Source organism: Sus scrofa, chromosome 6 (assembly GCF_000003025.6).
Source record: "Sus scrofa isolate TJ Tabasco breed Duroc chromosome 6, Sscrofa11.1, whole genome shotgun sequence".
Lineage (NCBI taxonomy): Eukaryota > Metazoa > Chordata > Mammalia > Artiodactyla > Suidae > Sus > Sus scrofa.
In genome coordinates this window covers 121122811-121142942 of record NC_010448.4, presented here as the reverse complement: position 1 = coordinate 121142942, position 20132 = coordinate 121122811, and the positions used below count along the sequence as shown (strand labels likewise).

At 54.0% G+C, this 20132-nt stretch overlaps 1 protein-coding gene across 40 annotated transcripts in view; it reads left to right on the top strand.

Annotated features, from left to right (window-relative positions):
- CELF4 (CUGBP Elav-like family member 4) overlaps nucleotides 1–20132 on the top strand; it is a 315449-nt gene that overhangs the window by 238110 nt on the left and 57207 nt on the right. The window lies entirely within an intron of this gene.

Sequence of the window (20132 nt, the reverse complement as noted above, 5' to 3'; positions counted from 1 at the left end):
GGAATTTCTCTCTCCCTCCAAATTTTTCAGGAAACTAATAGCAAAATGTAAAATAGGCAAAAGCTACTCACAAATTCAGAGTCAAGGAGCTCCTGTCATGGCTCAGCGGTAACCCTGCCACCGCCAATCCACTAGTATCCATGAGGACGCAGGTTTGATCCCTGGCCTCACTCAGTGGGTTAAGGATTGTCATTGCCATGAGCTGTGGTGTAGGTTGCTGATGCGGATGGGATCCCGCATTGCTGTGGCTGTAGAACTTCCATAAGTGGCAGGTGCGGCCCTAAAAAGACAAACAAAACAAAACAAAAAAATTCAGAGTCAAGAGTCCTATCCTGTGGGAACTGTAGTGCGGCCACAGGTGGCCTGCCTGCTGCTTGCTCCCGCCCCTTTGTTGGGGAATGGCTCGGATCGTCAGTGTCTGAAAATGAGACATGTGAACACGGGGAGATCTCAACAAGGCTCTTTACCTCTGCAGAAGGGCGCCGGTACTCAAAAAGCATGCACAAAGAAGAAAAGCCCCTCCCTATTTATTGCTAACACAGGTGATGTACCTGTCCCCTTCCCATTGGTCAGGTCGGGGCACACATTCTTCTTGGTTGGCTAATTTGAAACAAATTGTTACTGGGAGAAGAGGGAAAGAGGATTGGATGGCAGGAGGACGTTTCAGCTGAAACCAGAGCAAAATGGAGTAATCAAGATTTCCTTTGATAAAAAAGACATTATGTTACTTTCCACACCTTTCCTGGCAGTTCAGTTACTCAGTTTTCTCTGCATATTGAGGTCCTCAAACACCCAGGCCAGGGTCCCCTGCCCTGGTGGGGAGCAGCGTGCGGTCCAGCCCTCTCCTTGGTGGCCCCGGGCAGAAGCAAGGCCTCCCCCGTAGCCTGTCTCCAGGAGGCAGGCCCAGCAGGATCTGAGCCCAGGGCCACCCCGTCAGGCAGTGACTCGCCTGCCACCCCCTATCCATGTGGCAGAGCCAGGAGGCAGCTGAGACCCCCTGGCAGAAAGCACTTTCTCCTGTACTGTAGGGAGGGAGCTTGGACAGTCAGAGGCCCCACCCCACAGCCACAGAGGAGGGGCCCCAGAGGTGGAAGCAGCCAAGAGACCTCGGAGGAGGTGGCACCTTGAAGGCAGGGACATTCCACACCTGATGGCATGAAGAAGCCCCCTAGAGGAAGGGAGGCCCCTCTAGGGCAACCAGACAGCTCAAAACCCCGCCAGTTTAGTCCAGGGCCTGAGCCCTGTGATGAGAAGCCCGCTGCCTGGCCGGGGCGGCTCTGAGCTCAAACACAAACCATCTCTCCCTTTACTTGGCTTGGAGGCAATAGCTCTCCGACTCCAAGCTGCTAACCTCATCTCCTTTCTCCCATATATCTCCTATGCTGACACTTGACCCAAAGCAGATTAATCAGCTTTTTTTTTTTTTATTCTTCCTGCAGTAGGGGGGGGGAGAGAAGAGAGCCAAACCTAAACATCTATCTATTAATTGCATATTCAATATTAAACAGTGAGATGATCCTGAGTCAGCATCATCACCAAGCTATTTGAAAAAAAAAAGGGGGAAAGTTTAAAATAATTTAATATCCATTAAATACTTCTTCTAGGAGGGAAGGGGAAAGGAGGGGGGAGAGGTGAACATTAAAAAAAGATGAAAGAGGATTTCCCGTCGTGGCGCAGCGGAAACGAATCTGACTAGGAACCATGAGGTTGCAGGTTCGATCCCTGGCCTCGCTCAGTTCGTTAGGGACCTGGCATTGCCATGAGCTGTGGTGTAGATCGCAGATGTGGCTCGGATCTGGCTTTGCTGTGGCTGTGGCGTAGGCAGGTGGCTACAGCTCCGATTGGACCCCTGGTCTGGGAACCTCCATATGCCGCAGGTGCAGCCCTAAAAAGAAAAAAGACACACAAAAAAAATCTAAATAAATAAAGATGAAAGAAATTGGCACAGGAGAAGCGTATGGAAGGCATAGATGGGCGTGAGAGGGGGGAGGAGGATGTGATGAGAAGGAAAGAGCCCAGAAGATGAAGGGAAAGGGGCAGGAGGAAGAAGGCCTGGGAGAAAGTGGCTAGAAGGGAAGATGGGAGGGAGCTGGGCAGAGAAGGAGGGGCAGGAAGAGGAAGTGGCCCCAGAGGGAGAGGGAGTGTCTCCCCACCCTGGCTTTCAGGGCAGGGTCTGGCCATTATGTGCCCCCAGGACCCTCCAGCTGCATTCCAGGTGCACCAGAGGGCCATGCCCATGAGCAGGATTTGGGGAGACACATGGGGGTCTTGGGCTGGGTAGGGGTAGGGCGGAGAAGGAGGAAGTCTCTGCTCACCACGGGAGGAGGCTGCAGCCTACTGCAGGGTCACATGAGGTCTCAGCTTCTTATTCCAAGTGTCATGCTGCTACAAACATCCCCTGGTCGAATCAGTCCACAGTCGGGGCAGCGGGGGGGGGGTGTTTGGGGACAGGCATGGAGGAATGTTGGCGGGTCCCTGTGTACTGGAACCACTTTTGACCTTTCAGGGCTCCGGTCCCTGGTAGGAATTGCTGGCTGATGCTGACAGGCCAGCACCCTGTCAGGAACATACAGGGACCTCAGTGCCTTTTTCTCTGGTGTGGGGTTAGTTCCAACCTTCCTCCAGAGTGGAGGCGTAGGTATCGGAATGTGAGGAAGAGGGGCTGGCTGGGGGCTCCCTGGTGCTCCCTAGGAAGAGTCCAGGATGGCAGTTCTTGTTCTTGTCCAGGGTTCTAGTCCCTTCTTTGCCCAGAATGAGCTTTGGCCCTGACACCGCTTCTCTGGGCTTCCACCCCCTCAGGACACCTGCTGTTTACAGAGCACCCTCGAAGGGCTGGGATTTTAAACAAATCACTACAACCACCTTGGGGAGTGGAAGTTCATGGCCTCACTTAAAGGTACAAACAAGGCACAGAGGAGCTAAGTGACTAGCTTCAGGTCACACAGCGAGGTGGTAGCAGAGCCAGAATTCAAAGCCAGTCACCAGCACACAGGTACTCTGCACTCCTCTGACTCCAAGGATAGTCTTTCCAATCCAGGGGGCAGTGGGAAGGTGCCACAGGCAATGGCATGCCTCTAGGCCCATTCTTGAAGTGACTGGGGGGAGAGGGACAGGGTCCCAAATGAGAGAGGCAGGGCCAGGCTGGACAAGGAACTCCCAGACCTACCCATAAGACATGAGAGACCAGGGCTGCAAGGGGTCAGAGAAGAGAGAGCTCATTGTGGCCTGGAGCAGGCAGGGAGGGCTTCCTGGAGGAGGTGAAAATTGGACCATGAGATATAGACTTGGCAGGAGACAATGAGGACACGAAGTGAAAATGGCACTTTGAACACAAGGTCAAGGAGTTGTGCTTGTCTCCATCAGAAGCAGGAGCCATTGATCCTGCGGGGGGACTAGGCAGAGAGGGCATCACAGCAGCAACATGCTTGGGCAGGAGGAGAAGAGATAGCCCGCTGCACCACCAAGAGCCAGGGCTCCAGATAGACAGGGAAAGAAAACCAAAAGAATCTCCCTAGGACTCAGCCCTTTGTAAGAAGGAGCCGGTTAATCCCACCAAACTTGCTAGATCAAGTTATATTCCAACTCAGATTCACCCCCCAAATAAACAAGCCAGTTTATTAACTAGGGGAGTGGGGCAGGCTGGAGACAGAGAGGTACCAGGGGGAGGGCACCCCATCCCCACCTGCCTGGGGCCAACTCAGAGGCAAGGATGCTTTCTTGGGCACGCACTTTTGCCTCCTGGCAGGCAGATGTACCCCGAGAGCTAGTTCACAGTCAGGGTCTGAACTGGTTTCCACAGGTTCAGCCTCTTGGGTTCACTCTCAGCATCTGGGCAGGTGCCCAGAATGTGCTGCCCTGCAGCCCTGCCCCCCAATCCTTCCTGGTCTCGGAGGACGGGACCCCCACCCCACCCCAAGTGGCCAGGTTGTAGGGGCTCCTTTTAGGCTCTGAGAGGCCTGGCCTCAGGCAGCAAACCTCCTTGGGGATACTCTCTGGCCTAAACTGGGAGAGGCCCTGGCTGGGGAGTGTATCCCCTGCAAAGGGCCCAACAAAGGTCAGCAGCCAAGGAGGAGCCCCCGAGAAGGGAAAGTGGTCGAGACCTGGGCCAGCCCAGCAGTCGTTGTCCAGATCCCACCCGATCCCCACCACTCCCAGACACACACCAGCAGATGTGCACTGTCCCCTAGAAACACCCACCCCCAACTTGGCCCCATCACCAGAAACCACCCCCTCCTCTTCCCAGTAGCCATCTACAGGTCAGAAGCCTTAGCCAGAGTTCCCATCGTGGCTCAGTGGTAATGTAACTTGACTAGTACACATTAGGATGCAGGTTCCATCCCTGGCCTCACTCAGCGGGTTAAGGATCCAGTGTTGCCATGAGCTGTGGTGTAGGTCAAAGACACGGCTCAGAACCCGTGTTGCTGTGGCTGTGGTGTAGGCCGGAAGCTCCAATTTGACCCTTACCCTGGGAACTTCCATATGCTGCAGATGAGGCCCTAAAAAAAAAAGAAGAAGCAGTCTTTGCTATCTCAGGCCTCATCCTGCACTCACACCTTTTCCACTAATGTGCATCCATGCACACTGACAAAGGCACCCGCAGACACACCCCCAGTCTCACACTTGCTCCTAGTGATGTAGAAACTAACTGCCACTCAGTGACTGAGGGTGGGCTACAGACTAGGACCACAGGTTTTTTTCTCAGCCACATGAAATGACAGAAAAATGCAGCAGGATGTCAGACTGATGAGTTGGAGAAGTTAGAAACCAAGATGGTTTGGGTGGGAGTCCTGAGAAAGAGGGGACTCGGGATTCAGGGGGCCACCTCCCTCAGAGGGAGCAGAGATGGTGCTGAGGAGCCCCCTGGAAGGGACGGGAGCAAGGCTGAGAGCAGCTTTGCAGGCTGGCCCCCATGGCCCTCAGCTCTTGGACTGGAAACCCCACAGGCGCAGGCTCCAGCCAACACATGAGCCTTGCAGAGCCCTAGCTGGGGTATCACTCAGGCAGGGGGGACCCCTGAGGTGCTCCCATGGTCCCTCCTTGGCCCATCCCGGTATGTTTTCCTGAGGAGGGCTTTGTCAGGTCCAGGGAAGGGAGATAAAGCTGAGACAACCTGAGAGGGGAGCCTGGACGGACGCCCCATGATGGCAGAAGGAAGGGTATGGAGTGAACGCAGCAGGGGGCTGAAGTTTTGGTTATAAAGTCCTATGGTTTCCCCACAAGCTGCAGGGCCTGGGAGAGGCTTGGAAGACCTCCAGGAGAGCGGCTCTGAGCTCTAGCCAGGGACCCCCTACAGAAAGAAGCTTCTAGAACCAAAGGAACTTCTTTTATGTCCCCCCCCCCCACACACACACAGATCCTACAGAACTGCCTGGAGCTGGAGGTCCCCACAGCAGTTTCCATCACCTCTGTCTCCCCCTTTACAGACCAGGGAGGCAGTGCCTATGTCTTCCCCACCACTCCTGTCTCAGTCTGTCTCTAGTGGGACAGGCAGGCCAAGCCGAGGAAGCCACAGAGGGTTGTGGGCAGGTGTGACAGCCTGTGAATCATTCATTTCCATTTGACCTAAGGCAGGTGCGGGCCAGCCACTCAGCCAAGAGGCTCCTGCAGCCTCTCGCTGCTCCCTGTCCGTTTATCGGCATCTTCAGGGTGTCCGTCCCCTTCACCACGGCCAGCACTCGTGTGGCAGTGGAGTCCCACTGGGCCAACTAATGAGGTTGGACACGATGCATGTGGACGTGGCTCCGAGGCCCTCCCCAAGGCCACATTCCCCGCCATAAAACCGGCCCGACTCTGTCCTCCCGGCCCCTCCACCATCTGCAGCCCCATCAGTTCCTGTGGCTTTTAAAATCCTATTAAGTTCCTCATTTCTCCTCTGAGCATGATTTTATTTCTAAACAGACTCAGACAGTGTGCTGTCAGGAGGCCTTCGGGGGCCTGTGGGGGACCAGCTGAGAGGCATGGGCCTCCCCTTGAGGTCCTGGGGCCCCCAGGACCCAGGGCCACACTGGTGGCCCCTCGATGCTGGGTTTCTCACATCCAGACTTTTCTAGCTATTTCGTCCCGTAGGCGGCCTCGCGAGCTGCAGATGAAATGACCCCGCTTTCTGAAAATTCAATATATAGAAGTTTCCATTTTCCAATCTCTAGAGGGGACAAATGACTCAGCTAACAAAAGCTTCTGGGGGAACAGAAACTCCTCAGGGTTCTGCTAGGAAGCCCCTTGCCCAGGCAGGAGGAGGTACCAGAATCATAAGGCTAAAAAGGGCCAGGGCCACAGCACGTTGAAGATGCAACTGAAATGATACTGAGACTGCAGGAAACAAGGTTTTCAACACTGTGTTATTCTAGATGGCCCCTGATGGGACATGCACTTCAGGGGGAGGGGAGGGGGCAGGGGTAAGGAAGAGTTGGAGGACCAGTGTGAATTCCTATGGAGATACTTGGTGAGGGTCCCCTGGGGGCAGGGTGGGCAGAGACTCGGGCCCCAAGAGCTGCTTCATTTCTGCAGCAGCCAAGCCACTGTCTTGAAATCAAATCCCATAGCAAAAGCCCTGCCCCCTCTGTCCCCTCCCCTTTGGGGTATCAATCAGGAGCCTCCCCCTGCATCCAGTACATCCTGACCTCTACTTTGGGGCTCCTAGTTTGTAGCCCGCCTGAGAGAACTCAAAACGCATGGAACCACCTCCACCCCAGTCAGAGCGTGCTACCCTGGGCTGAGAAGGGGTCCAGTGACCGAGGCCCCAAGCAGCCAGCTAAAGGAGAGGGGCTGCAGCACAGAGCAGGAAACACCCCTGCCCCCAGCTCTTTCTGTGCCCCCAAAGAAGCTCCTGGAAGCAGGCAGTATGTGTGCTCCACTGTGGGCCCCTGGACGTGTGTGTGTGATGGAGTTGGGTTGGGGAGTGATTTTCCTTAGTAGCCCTCAGCCCCTGCAGACCCCAGTATCCTTGGCTCCTCAGCTCAACATCATGCTCCCTTCCCACAGAGGGAGGGGTCAAGGTGCGCCTCTGGCTAGGGGAGAGCTAACCTTCGGCCAGGAAGCAGCACCCCAGAGACCTGGAGAGGCCGCAGGAGCCATTGTGCCCACCCCCACCAGCCCACCCCCACCTCCATCCCTCAGCTTCTCCTGCTTTTAAAAACCATCAAGGAGAAAAGCCACTCCAGGGCCTCTCTGAACCTCCTCCTGAGTTCAGAAACCCTGTTTTGTCAGCCCATCCTGCCCTATTCCCACCAGAATTTCTCGAGCTGTAGATTGTAATGTTTTCCCTTGAACACCAGCCCCAGAGCCAATGTCCTAGCAGATCTTTCTTGCACTTTTGTCCCTAATTTATTCTGGACCGATGTTTAAGAAAAGGCATTACAGTGTTCAGCTCAGGAAATTTGTGTCAGACCTAAAGCACTTCCCCACTCCCCAGACGGCAGTGTTGCCCAAAGGAGCAGCCTGGGACAGGGGCTGCCTGCCTTCAGGAAGGGCTGAGGATTAGACATCTCATCACCAGGCCAAGTGGCCCACCCAGGGCTTGACTTCTTCGATGGGCTGGAAGTCCTACCACATATCTGACCATAATCCTTCCTACTTTGGTTTAATTATTTTCAACAGTTAGCTTCCCTAAATCACGATGCAAGTTTCTCTCCCACCCTGGGGTTTCATTCTCCATAACCCTTGTTCCTTCTGACCTAAAATGATCTTTGTCTCTTTCTTTCTCAAGCTCCCTTGAAAAATAAATTTTAAAACTCCAGGAAGGTCCTCTGGTTTCCACAACCAAACCCAAACAGCAGCTGCATGAAGACAGGTCTTTGTGGTTGGAGAAGGAAGCGGCTGGTGGGAAGGGTCCCTGGAGAGGGACCCGACACACATAATAAATACCTCGGTAACTCCCGCCCTAGGTGTGAAATTATAATTAACTGCAAACCTGCTGAGCTTAAATGGACTTTTGGTTTTCAGCTGGGGGAAGGGGTGTTGATTGATCTGCATTTTGTTTTTAAGGTTCTTTTAATCCATTCGGCAAGTTAAGTTGAAACTCGTGGCTCCTCACCAAATTCCCTCTGGCCCCGGCTAATTTAGCAAAAGACTGTTTCAGGGGAAATGGGATATTAATCATTACAAATGGGCTCCTGGATGATATTTAAAAGCTGCCTCATGTGTGCCCAGGCTGAAGGGGCTGATGACAGGAATAGAAATGACAGAGAGAGGGGACCACGGCCCTCTGTCTCCCACACTGTGCTACTTCCTATGGAGTCCTGTTGTGGGCACAGGGTAGGCAGTGCAGGAGGAAGATGCTTGCTTCCTCAGGAGATGGGCAGGAGAAGCGAGAGATGTCACGGGGAGTCCTCCCTGGGCCCGGCGGTCTTCATCATGTCACTGAGTGAGCCCTCGCCTGGGCAAGATGTACTCAGTGCCCTCCTGGTCCCTGACACATCCCACTTGGAACAGCCTGATAGCAACATGGGAGTGGTGAGGTTGTGCAGGAGGCGAATGCGGGATGAGAGGCAGGAAGAGATTGCGTGGACCAGAGAGATCAGAAAGGGTAACATCTGCTTGACCTTCAGAGGGGACAGGATTTGAGATAAGAAGGGCAGAGTTTCCCAGGTGGGAAAGTAACCCGAGTGAAGGAAAGCCCGGAGGGTCTGAAGAGGCCAGAGTGAGAGGTCTACAGTGGGGAGAGGGCAAGATATGGGAACACTGATTTCCAGAAGGGCTTCAAATGGATGCATTGGTAGTTCCCATTGCGGCTCAGCAGGTTATGAACCCAACTAGTATCCATGAGGATGGGGGTTTGATCCCTGGCCTCGCTCAGTGAGTTAAGGATCCAGCGTTGCTTCGAGCCCCAGTGTAGGTCACAGATGGGACTTGGGTCCCTTGTTGCTGTGGCTGTGGTGTAGGCCGGCAGCTGCAGCTCTGATTCGATCCCTAGCCTGGGAACTGCCATATGCCTCAGGTGTGGCCCTAAGAAGAAAAAATAAATAAATAAATTGATGCATTTAGGTGAAAGGAAGCCATCTAAGGCTTTGAGGCACAGAACGACAAGAAACAGTAGGTTAGGGTGGCTCAGCCAGATGGGGGAGGGAGCCGGAGCAGGGAGACCAGCAGGGCCGGTGCTGGGCATCACACCTCCCGAATGTGAGGTCTCACCACCTCCTGTTGCAAAGGGACTGGTGACACTCCCTTGGAGCTGCCATAGGTGGAAGGCAGTTGATGAGCTGTGGAATCGTCCCTGATGACAGCTTCTACGGTTATTTTAGAGTCCAGTCTCCATGGGAAATGAGAGGTTGATGGGGGTAAGGACCTCTGACAAGGTGTGATCAGCAAAGCGCAAACAGAAATCATACTGCCCAGGGCCAGAGCTGTCCTGAGCATGCGAATTTACCAGGACGAGGTGGGACATGGGAGGCTTCCTGGAGGAGGTGATTATTGAGATGACAGGTTTACCAAGAGGTAGCTTCTGAGCTGTGGTACAGGCAAAGACATGAAAACAGACAAGCAAGGCAACAATGTGGCATCTTAGATCTTTTTTTTTTTTTTTTTTTTTTTTATAATAATGTAAATTGGTTTAGCTGGAGAAGAGGGTCCACTGTCTACAATAGGAAGACCAGATGTGGCACATTGTGGATTTTATTGCTGCTCACACTCCAGGGCATGTGCACGCACAGTGTCTGTATCTGGGGGGACCCTGTCTCTTCTCACCCATCCATCCAAGTTCACCAGGCCCATCTCAGGGCTCATTTCTCTACTTTATACTGCTGTCCAGTCTTCCTGCTCAGACATGCCTATCGGCTATTAGAGAGTCCTTCTCCTTCCCCACCCAGACCAGGACAACGCACATGAGAACCAGGCAATGCCTGCAACAGCTGCAGCTAAACTCAAGCCAGGGCTCTGGAAGAAAACCGGGTAGAGGCAAGCCCTCGGTCCTCCCATCAGATCATCTGGAGCTTCCAGTAAGAGCACCGAGAGCCTTGCAACCGGCTGCAAGTTTTCCTTAGCAGCACTCCCATTCTCCTCAAAGAGAGAAGGTGACTTGCCTAAGGTCACAGAGCCAGTAATCAGCCTTCACACCTCAGCCCTTCTGGGCAGCACCCATGCCTTGCTGCCTTCTCAGGTTTGGTTTGGGGGTGAGGGTGGGGACTGAGGCCCAGAGGAAGTCATCCCAGCATCAGTGTCATCCATTAGAGGCACAAAGGATGAGGCTGGACCACAGCCTTCAGGATGAGTTCAGCTCCCCACTGCAGGGAAGCGTGTAGAGGGATTCGGGGAAGTTCTGAGGCTGAACTTCCCAAGGTGCGAATGCAGCCAGGAGCAGGATGAGCCTGTCTGAGGCCTGTTCTAGCATGGAGGGTCAGCTGGGAGGAGCAGGTGGAGAAAATGCATGTCTGCCCAGCAGAGGAGAGCCAGCCTGGGCACCCAGGACATTGTCCGTCTGCACCTGACCATAGGGAAGGCTTTCCAGAGGCTGGAGGTCAGCAGGGACCAGCCAGCACAGATTTTCTTTTTGACCCTATCAGAGACGAACTCATGACATCACAGCTGCCACATCCCAACAGAGTAACAGGCCCAGGTGACACAGGAGGTTTAAGTCATGACACGAATGGCCAATGGCAAGTGACTTAAAAGTGTAGAGAGGGGAGTTCCCATTGTGGGACAGTGGAAACAAATCCCACTAGTATCTATGAGGATGTAAGTTCTATCCCTGGCCTCCCTCAGTGGGTCAGGGACCCGGTATTGCCATGAGCTGTGGTGTAGTTTGCAGACACAGCTCAGATCTGGCATCGCTGTGGCTGTGGGTAGGCTGGCAGCTGTAGCTCCAATTAGACCCCTAGCCTGGGAACTTCTATATGCCACAGGTATAGTCCTAAAAAGCAAAAACAAAAGCAAATAAACAAAGAAAAACTCCCTGGAGAGCTGACAGACCGTGAAAGACAGATGCATGGGGATTCAGGAAGATGTCTTCAAGTCTGTGCTGAGTTTTGGACCCTAAAGAATCTCACCGTCTGATGGGGAGATCAGTTTACGGTCCCAAGAACACCAGCTGAGCATTGGAGAGAGCAGGAGCCACAGCTGGCAGAGGGGAAAGCTGTGCAGGTGACAGCAGTCATGGAAGGCATTCTGGAGGAGGCTTCCTCTTGGAGGGGATTCAGGCTGAGAAGGCTGTGAGACAAGGATGCAGGCCCCAAGGCATAGAACCTGTCTGGAAAAGACAAGGAAACCATTTGGCCAAGGAGAAGGCTCCGAGGAATGCCCTGCTAATGAGTTGAGGGTTTCCTAGAAGATGCTAGAAGTAGTGGAGATGAGGGAAGACGGCAGTGATTGGTGGAAGCTGGATGCAGGGATACTGGCCACCTGCGGGGAGCTGGACAGGGTGTCAGAGAGACTGGGGAGAGACCCATCCAGCCTCCAGCTGTGCAGGAAGGGGCAAGGGGCTTGGGAATTAAACCCTAAGTCCACTAACCCTTTTGTCACCATAAAATACAAGCCCCAAAGAGCTCCCCACTCCTACCCATGCCCCACCCAGGACCTGCTGCCTTCAGACCTCACTGAAAGTACATGCCCACTTTCAGGCACATGCCTGCCCCTGGACATACTCTCCAACCCTGCTCAGTTGCCCGGCTCTGGGTGGTTAGAGACCTCACCAGCATCCGTCCTGCTAGAATGCTTTCTCTAGTCTGTCCTCACTGCTCTTCCTGGCTCGGAACCCCTCTCCTGCCCTCTGTCTGAGCCATGAAGTCAGGCAGTGGATGTTTGTTTCCCATCTCAGTAGAGACTGTGCCCTCCATAGGGGCAGGTGTGTCTGGCCCTGCACCAGAGGCCAGGCTCTTGCTGGGCTCTCTAAACAAGAACTTTCTCTATCATCCTGGCCCTCTGCTGGCCTAAAAGCATCCCCCTCTTTCATCTTCCCACCCCCAGTCCCTCCTAAGTCAGGCCCACAGGCAGGGGGCAGATGTGGGCAGCAGGGCGTGTGCTGCTGACATTGGCATTCTCCTTGCAGTGCGTCTTAATAATTTAATGGCTATTAGCAGGGCCGCCGTGGGGGAGGGGGAGGGGGTGCAGGGGGAAGATTTATAGAGAGAATTCACTCCAGGTTGGGGTTTTGTCTTCCTCTGTTTTCCTGGCATTTATCATGCATGTTTTAATTTGGATCGGAGAGTTGCTACCATCTGGCCATTATCGCAAAGAAATATTCATTTTCACTGAGTGACACAGGCTCCATTCATCACAGAGTGCGCTGATTGCCCCGCGAGTGTGGGGCTGTGCTTTCTCCTTCATTTGAAATGAACCTTGAGCTATGAGCAGATCCAATTTGTGGGGAACGGAGGCACAGGGCCAGCGGCAGCCAGTGACCGCCCCACCACGTGGGCAGGGAGTGCTTTGGGGGGTCAGGGTGGGAGTGGGGAGAGCAAGCCTCCTCTGCCGTCCCGGTCACCCCACCTCCCCTGGGTGCGTGGGGGGGTTATTGGTGGCCCCCACATTTCCCCTGGGCTTCTGATAGCCAGTCCCCCACCCACCTTCATGACCAGGGTAACCGTCAGGCCAGACCCCAGAGATGGCAAGCGTGGCCTCTCTGCTCTGGCATCAGCATCTGATAAAGGCACTGATGCTGTCCTACCAAGGGCAGAACAACGTGTTTAAGCAATCTTTTCCTAACAGGACATCACTCTAGCAGTGTCATTTCAGGTCAGGGCTGTGTGGGGGACAGAAGGGCCTCCTCATGCTCCTCTCATCACGTTATGGTGGCACCATCAGGGCTGGGCCTGTGGGAAGAGACGTGTCTGCTTCCAATTGGGACATTTCTAGAGCATCACCCTCGTATCCAGGGGCTGCTCACTGTGTCTGCCATTCAAGGGCTGCTGAAGGCCTCTTGTCAGCAGTGGGCACAGAACCCAAGCACAGCACTGGGTACCCAAGGGGAGCATTACAGAACACCCCTTGATTGGGCCGAGCCCCACTTTAAGCCTACTCAATAAGCAAGCATCTAGATCTGCCAAACAAAGAAAAGAGGAGAAAACATTTTTTCATCTATTTTAAATAGTGAGTTCAGGGCACCCAGAATTTGTTGGGCCCCTTCTGTGTTCTCTGCCTGGTGGGGATTCAGACTCACAGTGTGAAGATGTCGGCTGGGCAGCATCTCCACCTTACCCCCAACCCCCAAGCATTCAACACTCTCAGAGGGGAGTGAATTAGAGTCAGAAACAGCTTCATGGGGAAGATGTTTGCTTTGCCGGAAAGGCAGAATCCAGCAGGAGGGGTTTCATCTATAGAAGTTCCACATCCCAGAGGCCAAGCTGACTTTCCTGGTCTCTGTCCTGGAAATGGCAGCCAGACTCCAAGTTTGAGGCCCTGTCCCTCCACTAGGACCCAGGTCAAGGCCAAAACTGTGCTGAAGGAACAGGAGCCCAAGGGGAGGACGGCGAGAGCTTTTCTGCCTCTTCCTCAGTGGAGAAGAAAGGCACCAGAGTCCTACTCCCCCAACAACCCTTACCCCCCACCCCACCCCACCCTCACCCCAAACTCCCCCGCACCCCACCTCCCAGGCCCCCAGACACACAGATTCTGTCCTACCACCACCACCGTGTACACAAAATGCTGTACATACAGATGAGCCCCACCTACAAGATTCTTGGCCACAGAGGGGTTAGAGTCTGGTTGGGACTGGGCTAAAATCCATGAGCCCATTAGGAAACCAGAAAAGACCTCTAATACATTGAGTTAACCACAAATGAGGGCCACTAGCTGCAGTACTGGAATCCCGAAGGCCTTAACCCTTTCCCTTTGCCTGGAGCCAGTTCCTTCCGGTGGGTGACTGTATTTCCCCTTCTCTCAAATCCATGATTTCATTACTATTAGGTAGTAACTTTGCTCCATTGTATAGATGAGGCAACTGAGGCCCAGAGGTTTACTTGCTGGGGTCACCAGCTGCTGGGTGGCGGGTCCCTCTGATTTCCAGCATCCTGCAGTGGGTCTGGAAAAATCTAGGACACTTTTGAGTAGGAGATGGCATTTCAACTGGATAGGATGGGAGCAGTGACATTCTGGGCAAGGGGACCTGGCTGCAGGTCCTCGACCTCAGTTTTCTGTCCTGGCACTTGTTGAGCTTAATTAGCTGTCCTCTTCCAGTTTCCGGCAGCCAGGGGTGAGGTCTCCACCTCCTAGGAAGGCGGGGCCTGTCGCTAAGCCCCAAGCTCCTCCCCTCAACCCCCCCAGGAAAGCGGCGCCGCCCCCTCCTCCCTTGGAACTCTTTCCGTGACACCAGCAGCTCTGAAACATCTGCTCCTCTATCCCGGACCCGCAATTTGAATAAATTACGCCGACGTGGCGGCAGCCTGTTATTAATGGCTTGAGTTTTATAAGATGCTTTAGTTTAATAACACTGTAGCCCAGCGCTGCACTTCTCCAGGATATTTTTATATTTTGCCTTCTCCTGCCTCCCTCCATCTTTCACCGCCTCCAGGGCTCTGGTCCCCGGGCCGCGACCCCGTCAACCCCCCTCCCCGCCCCCCGCTGACTCTTCCCCTGGAACCCTGGGACCACCAGCCCCCACCTCCGTTTGCCTGCCCTTCCAGGCGACCCAGGCATCGTGTCAGTCCGCGTGGCAGAGGGGCCTACCACGGGATCGGTTGCTCCTTTCCCAAGGGAAGCCCACGGGATAGAGCGGCTGAGGGTCGGGCGATGCGCGAAGAACACTGTCCCAAGCCAGTTCTGCGCCCCTCACCCCGTTAGCCGGGCTCTGCTGCCTTTGACGACCCGCAGAAGCCTGGTGAGCCAACCTGCCTCTCCCCAGGCGGACTAGCAGTGTCCGCAGTTTGGGAGGGGCCGAGGCCACAGCTTATTTATTTGTGCACTGCATTGCGCCTGGGTCTTCACTATTGTTGGTTTGTACATGGGCTCTTGCCCCAAACACCTCCTGCAGGAAGCCCTCCCAGGTTACCTCCATGGTCTTTTGTGCTCTTCCTACATCCCCAGACACACCCCTCCTCCCCTGCCCTCTGTCTTTGTCTCTTCCCCCCACAGCCTGCTGGCCAGCCTTCTTCAGGAACCCCCTGGGGCCTGGCCAACCCTTCTAGAATTAACAATAGGCCCTCAGACGTGTGGCTTCAAGAAGCTTGTGCATCTGTGTGGGTGAAGCTTCCTGCAAAGAGCGGGTGCACCTGCTGAGAGGGAGAAAAGTGGGCCAAAGGGTGGGTGGGTTTGTTAATTGGGGATATAGGATAGAAAGCGTTGAGGCTTAAATAAGTAGCCAGTGTAGTCATGTCCTCAATCTGTTCCCAAAAATGTAGACCAGAGTCACAGTCTAGAAGTGTAGAGACGCGGGCTCCTTGTGGACTCATCCCTCCCCTCCCCACAACTCAGGAAGCTGAGAATACAGGCCTGGATGAAACAGAAAGAGTTGGGGAGACTGCAGCCCAGAGGTCCCCAGAATGAGTGCCTGGAAACCTAGAAGCAGAAGTAAAAGCTGTTACTTGGGTTGCAGGGGTGGAGGTGGGGACAGGTGGGACAGAAGGAGGGCCAGACCACCAGGCTCTGCCACACCAGGGTTCTGTGGGCCCCAGAAACCCAGATGTCCTACTCCAGGGGAGGTCTTTGTGGGCCATGCCAGGGCCAAATTTAACTGTGTGGCCCTCTGTTCCTGGGGACCCAGTGGTGACCATGACACTGGCTCCAAAAGGAAAGGTGTTGCACCCCCCTTCTCCCCCTCCCCACACCCCAACCCTGACCCCCAGCCCATCCTGAGGGCTTCTGGAGACAGGCTCTTACCATTTCCCATTTGGCCTCCTGCTACTGTGGGACTCTGCCTCTTGCTAAGAGCCCCGCCATTATAACATAATTACGGCTGAAAATGACCTTTAAAATATATTTTAAATTCAAAATGTCTTTAAACCCTTCACTGAGCACCATTTTTCAATTTCAATGACGGTTTCCCTTTTTGGGGAGAAGTGAGGGGTGGGGAGTGAAGGAGGGAGCTCTCTGCAAGGATTTCAAATGTTAATCTCGCTCTGTTACAAAGAAGACTGAGCAGGCTGGGCAACGCCTCGCGGGGGCTCAGGGGCGGGGGTGGGAGGAGAGAACCAGGCCAGATCCCAGCAGAGCGCCCCCTTCCTCACAGATCCAGCGTCTAGAGAGCCTCCTGCACTGCCGCACACACCCACCCTCTGCCCCCAGCCTCCAGCGTGAACGGCTCTCACTCAGTCCAGCGGCCCTCGAATAAGAGCCAGCGGAAGTGCTCAGAACCCTGGGGCAGTCCCTGACTGCCCTCCTCCACTAGCTTTCTTCCTCCAGGGACCATCCCCCTATGCTTTCAGTTCCCTGCCTGCTCAGCACCCTCCAGGGCCCCCCCTGAGTCCTGGAGAACAGCGGCCCCCTCCCCACTCTGCACCCCCATAGCTCCATCTCACGCCCTCTTTGCCCTGACCTGTCTGGTACTCCCTGTTCTCAGACAGCTGGTGCTCCTGGCTGCTTCTGTCCACTCCGTGACAGCATCATGTGGAAGGAGAATGGCCTGGGAAACAAGGATGGTAGGGGTGGGTCTGCCACTCTGCCCTCTGGAAGGTTTGCAATTAGGGCGGGTCTGGGAGAAGGGTTTCACCTGCTGACGCACCATGATCCCCCATAGTGCTTCTACCCACAGTCCTCCACCACTGCGGCTCCCAGGAAACTCTGCTGCACCCCCACTGGAGTGTCCCCATGCTTCTGACCCCATGAGTCCTATCCCTTCCTCTCTGTGAAACTGACAGCACTAATGGCCTGAACCTAGCCAGAACACAGCTTGGGACTTGAACCCATGTGCCAGGACTCGAACCCAGCCTAAGCCCAGATTGGGACTTGAACCCATAGTTTTAAATTAGAATCACTCATCCAATGTCTAGACTCACTGAGGTTTAGGTTCTTCATGCCTCCACGCAGAAGACAGCAAGAGACAAAGTGATAGACAAGAAATAGATTTATTAGGGAAGAATGCTTGTGAGAGATGCAAGTACGCAGGCACGGAAGCTCTGCCCAGACGATCTGGTGGGCTACAGTTTTATCATCCAAAGGGAGTGGGGGTCGGAAAGGACCGCCTCTTCCTCTTTCTTTGAGCAGTTGCTCCTCCTTAGTATCCAATAAGGTGTGTATTCAAATCAGCAGAAGGGTGGTCCTCAAACTCCTGTCCTGAGTCTGAATCTGAATGCAGGTCTCATCCCATCCCCCACCCAATGACCCGAGGCCTTTCTTGAGCCTCCACTAGTCAAGCAAGCCTGCCTTGTTCTGATAGCTTTTGGGGGCATTTTATTAACTTACAGTGATCCCCCAACATCCCCTAGGGTACCCTATCTATGATCCTTTACCAGGACTTCTACAACTACCTGTGCCTACTCCACCCCTATCACCTGCACCACCTCCAGGAAACCTGGGCTGAGTCCTGTGCTACCCAGTGTCACCTCAGCACGTTTGGCTGTGGTCCCTGCCTCGCATGTGACCTCAGGCCAGTCTGCCCTTCATTCAGAGGAGGCTTCCAGAGCCCACATGCTTGTCCCTGGCTGCTGACGTGAGTGCTAATGGAGGGGGCTGCATGCCATGGTGAGAGGATGGAGGCCATGTGAGACCTCTGGCTCCCTGCGTGGAGGGGATATTTTTGAGGCTTAGGATCCTGTGGATCCTGACAGGTGCTCCACTCCACTGCCAGCAGCAAGAGAGGGTAGAGAAGCAAGGGGGGAGGGACTCCGATGTGGTGGGGACATTAAGCGAGTAAATCCACGGATCTTCACCAGGAAGAAGTGGCCAGGGGGCAGCAGACAGTTCTTCCAGAGTATTCTTGGGGCTTTTCTTAAAATGGCTAAATTCCCACAGTATCCAGCGCCCTCAGAGTGAAAAAGTCGACCTGCATCCCAAAGTCCAAACAAAGTGATGTGCTTGCTCGCTCACTCTTTGAATCATCTGAATTTTTCAATTGTGCATTTTTTTTTGAATGACCCTTGCCCTCAGCTATGGAAGCTAGACCCATGATGCCGAGAAGTCACTTCAGCTATGGAGTCACACCCCTCCTTGATGGAGCTTTGGGGTGGTAGCCCTCCTGGACCTCCCACAAGAGAGTTCAGGGTGTGAGGGAAAGGAAAGGGGTACAAAGGGCTCTCAGAGGGAAAATGAGGGGGCTTGTGTGGTGGGTGTCCTGGGATAGCATCTCTGAGCTGACTTTGAGCCCAAGTCCAATTCTTGGAGGTCTTGCTCCCTCCTGAGAGGATCTTGAGAAAGGTGGCTGGGGGAGGGCAGGGAGAGAGGTGCGGGTGGCATGAGACCAGCCTGAAATGGCTCCTGCAGAGGGTGAGGTGCCAGACAGATACAGAGAAAAGCAGCCTGGGAGTGGAACACCCCCCACACACAAAGGTCCTGGCCAGGTTCTCCCCATCTCCAACCTCTCCCACAATGAGCCCCTACCAGATTGACATTCCTCAAACCAATGCTAAACTCTCTTCCCGAACTCAAGAACTACAATGTTTTTCTATTTCCTATTCCCTTTGCCTTTCGAGGGCCCCCTCAATCCCGCCCCTCCTGCTGTCCTTGCCCTCCAATGTGAGGACAAGGTGGGCACAGCGTCACTTAGGAAAAGCCCGCATGAAGAGTCCTGTTGGGACTCACCTCGAGGTACGATCATCCTCAGAGAAGTGTGGCATCCAGAATAGAGGGGGCGGTGGTTCTTCATTAATGATAAGATCACATGCCCATTTTAGGAATGAGGCATTTTGGGTTCAAAAGAATGAAATTACTTGCCTGTAGCTACACACAGAAATAAATGATAACAACTTGATTGGCATCCAGATGTGTATGTCTCCAACATTTTGCTCTCAGCTCCTTCTCTCTTCATTCCTTCTCCAAATCCTACTCGGGCACAAAGTCCAGCTCAAAGCCTGTCTCCTCCAGAAAGCCTTCCTTGCTTGCACCACCTATCCTTGACCTCTCCCAGCCTCTGTCCAAGCCTTTTCGTGTGTATTGTGTGTATGTGTGTGTTTGCTCCTCAATAAGGTCACACGTTCCTGAGGGTCAGAGAGTAGCCCCAACCCACACACACTCTCCTGTGGCTCCAGGTGAAAGAACTAGGGCAGGTCCGCTTTCCTGCAGCAACAGCCTGCCTCCTACTTTGTCTGGCCTGGAGGCCAGAGCCATCAAGAGGTCAGCACAGTGGTGGCAAGGACAGCAGAGCAGGGAAAAGGCTGAAGGGGGAAGGCTTGAATGCTAGAGAGACATCCCCGCTCCATGATGTACGGTAACATGAGAATGTTTCCTAGTATCATAGTCGGAACATCAATTAAACCCGTGACTTGGAGTTCCCGTCGTGGCGCAGTGGTTAACGAATCCGACTAGGAACCATGAGGTTGTGGGTTCGATCCCTGGACTTGCTCAGTGGGTTAAGGATCCGGTGTTGCCGTGAGCTGTGGTGTAGGTTGCAGACGCGGCTCGGATCCCGCGTTGCTGTGGCTCTGGCGTAGGCCGGCGGCTATAGCTCCGATTAGACCCCTAGCCTGGGAACCTCTGTATGCCACAGGAGCAGCCCAAGAAATGGCAAAAAGACAAAAAAAAAAAAAAAAAAAAAAAAAAAAAAAAAAAAACACAAAACACCAAAAAACAAAACCTGTGACTTAAATCATTTCTGATAGAGATACAGCCACTCAGTGAACCATCAGCAAAGTCAGCACCTTCTTGCTGCGGGCAGGGTCCAACACAGAGGGGTAGTCCAGCCTGGGTGCCAGCTCCCAGGACCTCCCCAGACAGGCTCCTGGGGCTCATGGAAGTGGAGGATGGACAGCACAGAGCAGGGGAGTCAGCTCCCCTGGGAGGCACAGTCAGACCACGCTGAGCTGGGAGAAAAGAATTTGGTCCAATTCCCTGCCTTGCCTGAAGCAGCCACGGGTTCAGTGAGATGAGGGAGGAAGCCTGTCCTCAGGCCTGTCCTGGAGCCCTCACATCATTAGCTTCACTGCTTCTGGGGCTGTGGGGGAAAGGATTCTTTGCCCTTGGGGGGTGCAGGATCCAGTGCAACAAGCAACCAATGAACATCTTACTGTGGCAGGGCCATGATGCTCTTTTATTTTATTTTATTTTTTTAGGGCCACTCATGCTGCATCTGGAGGTTCCCAGGCTAGGGGTCCAATTAGAGCTGTAGCTGCCAGTCTACA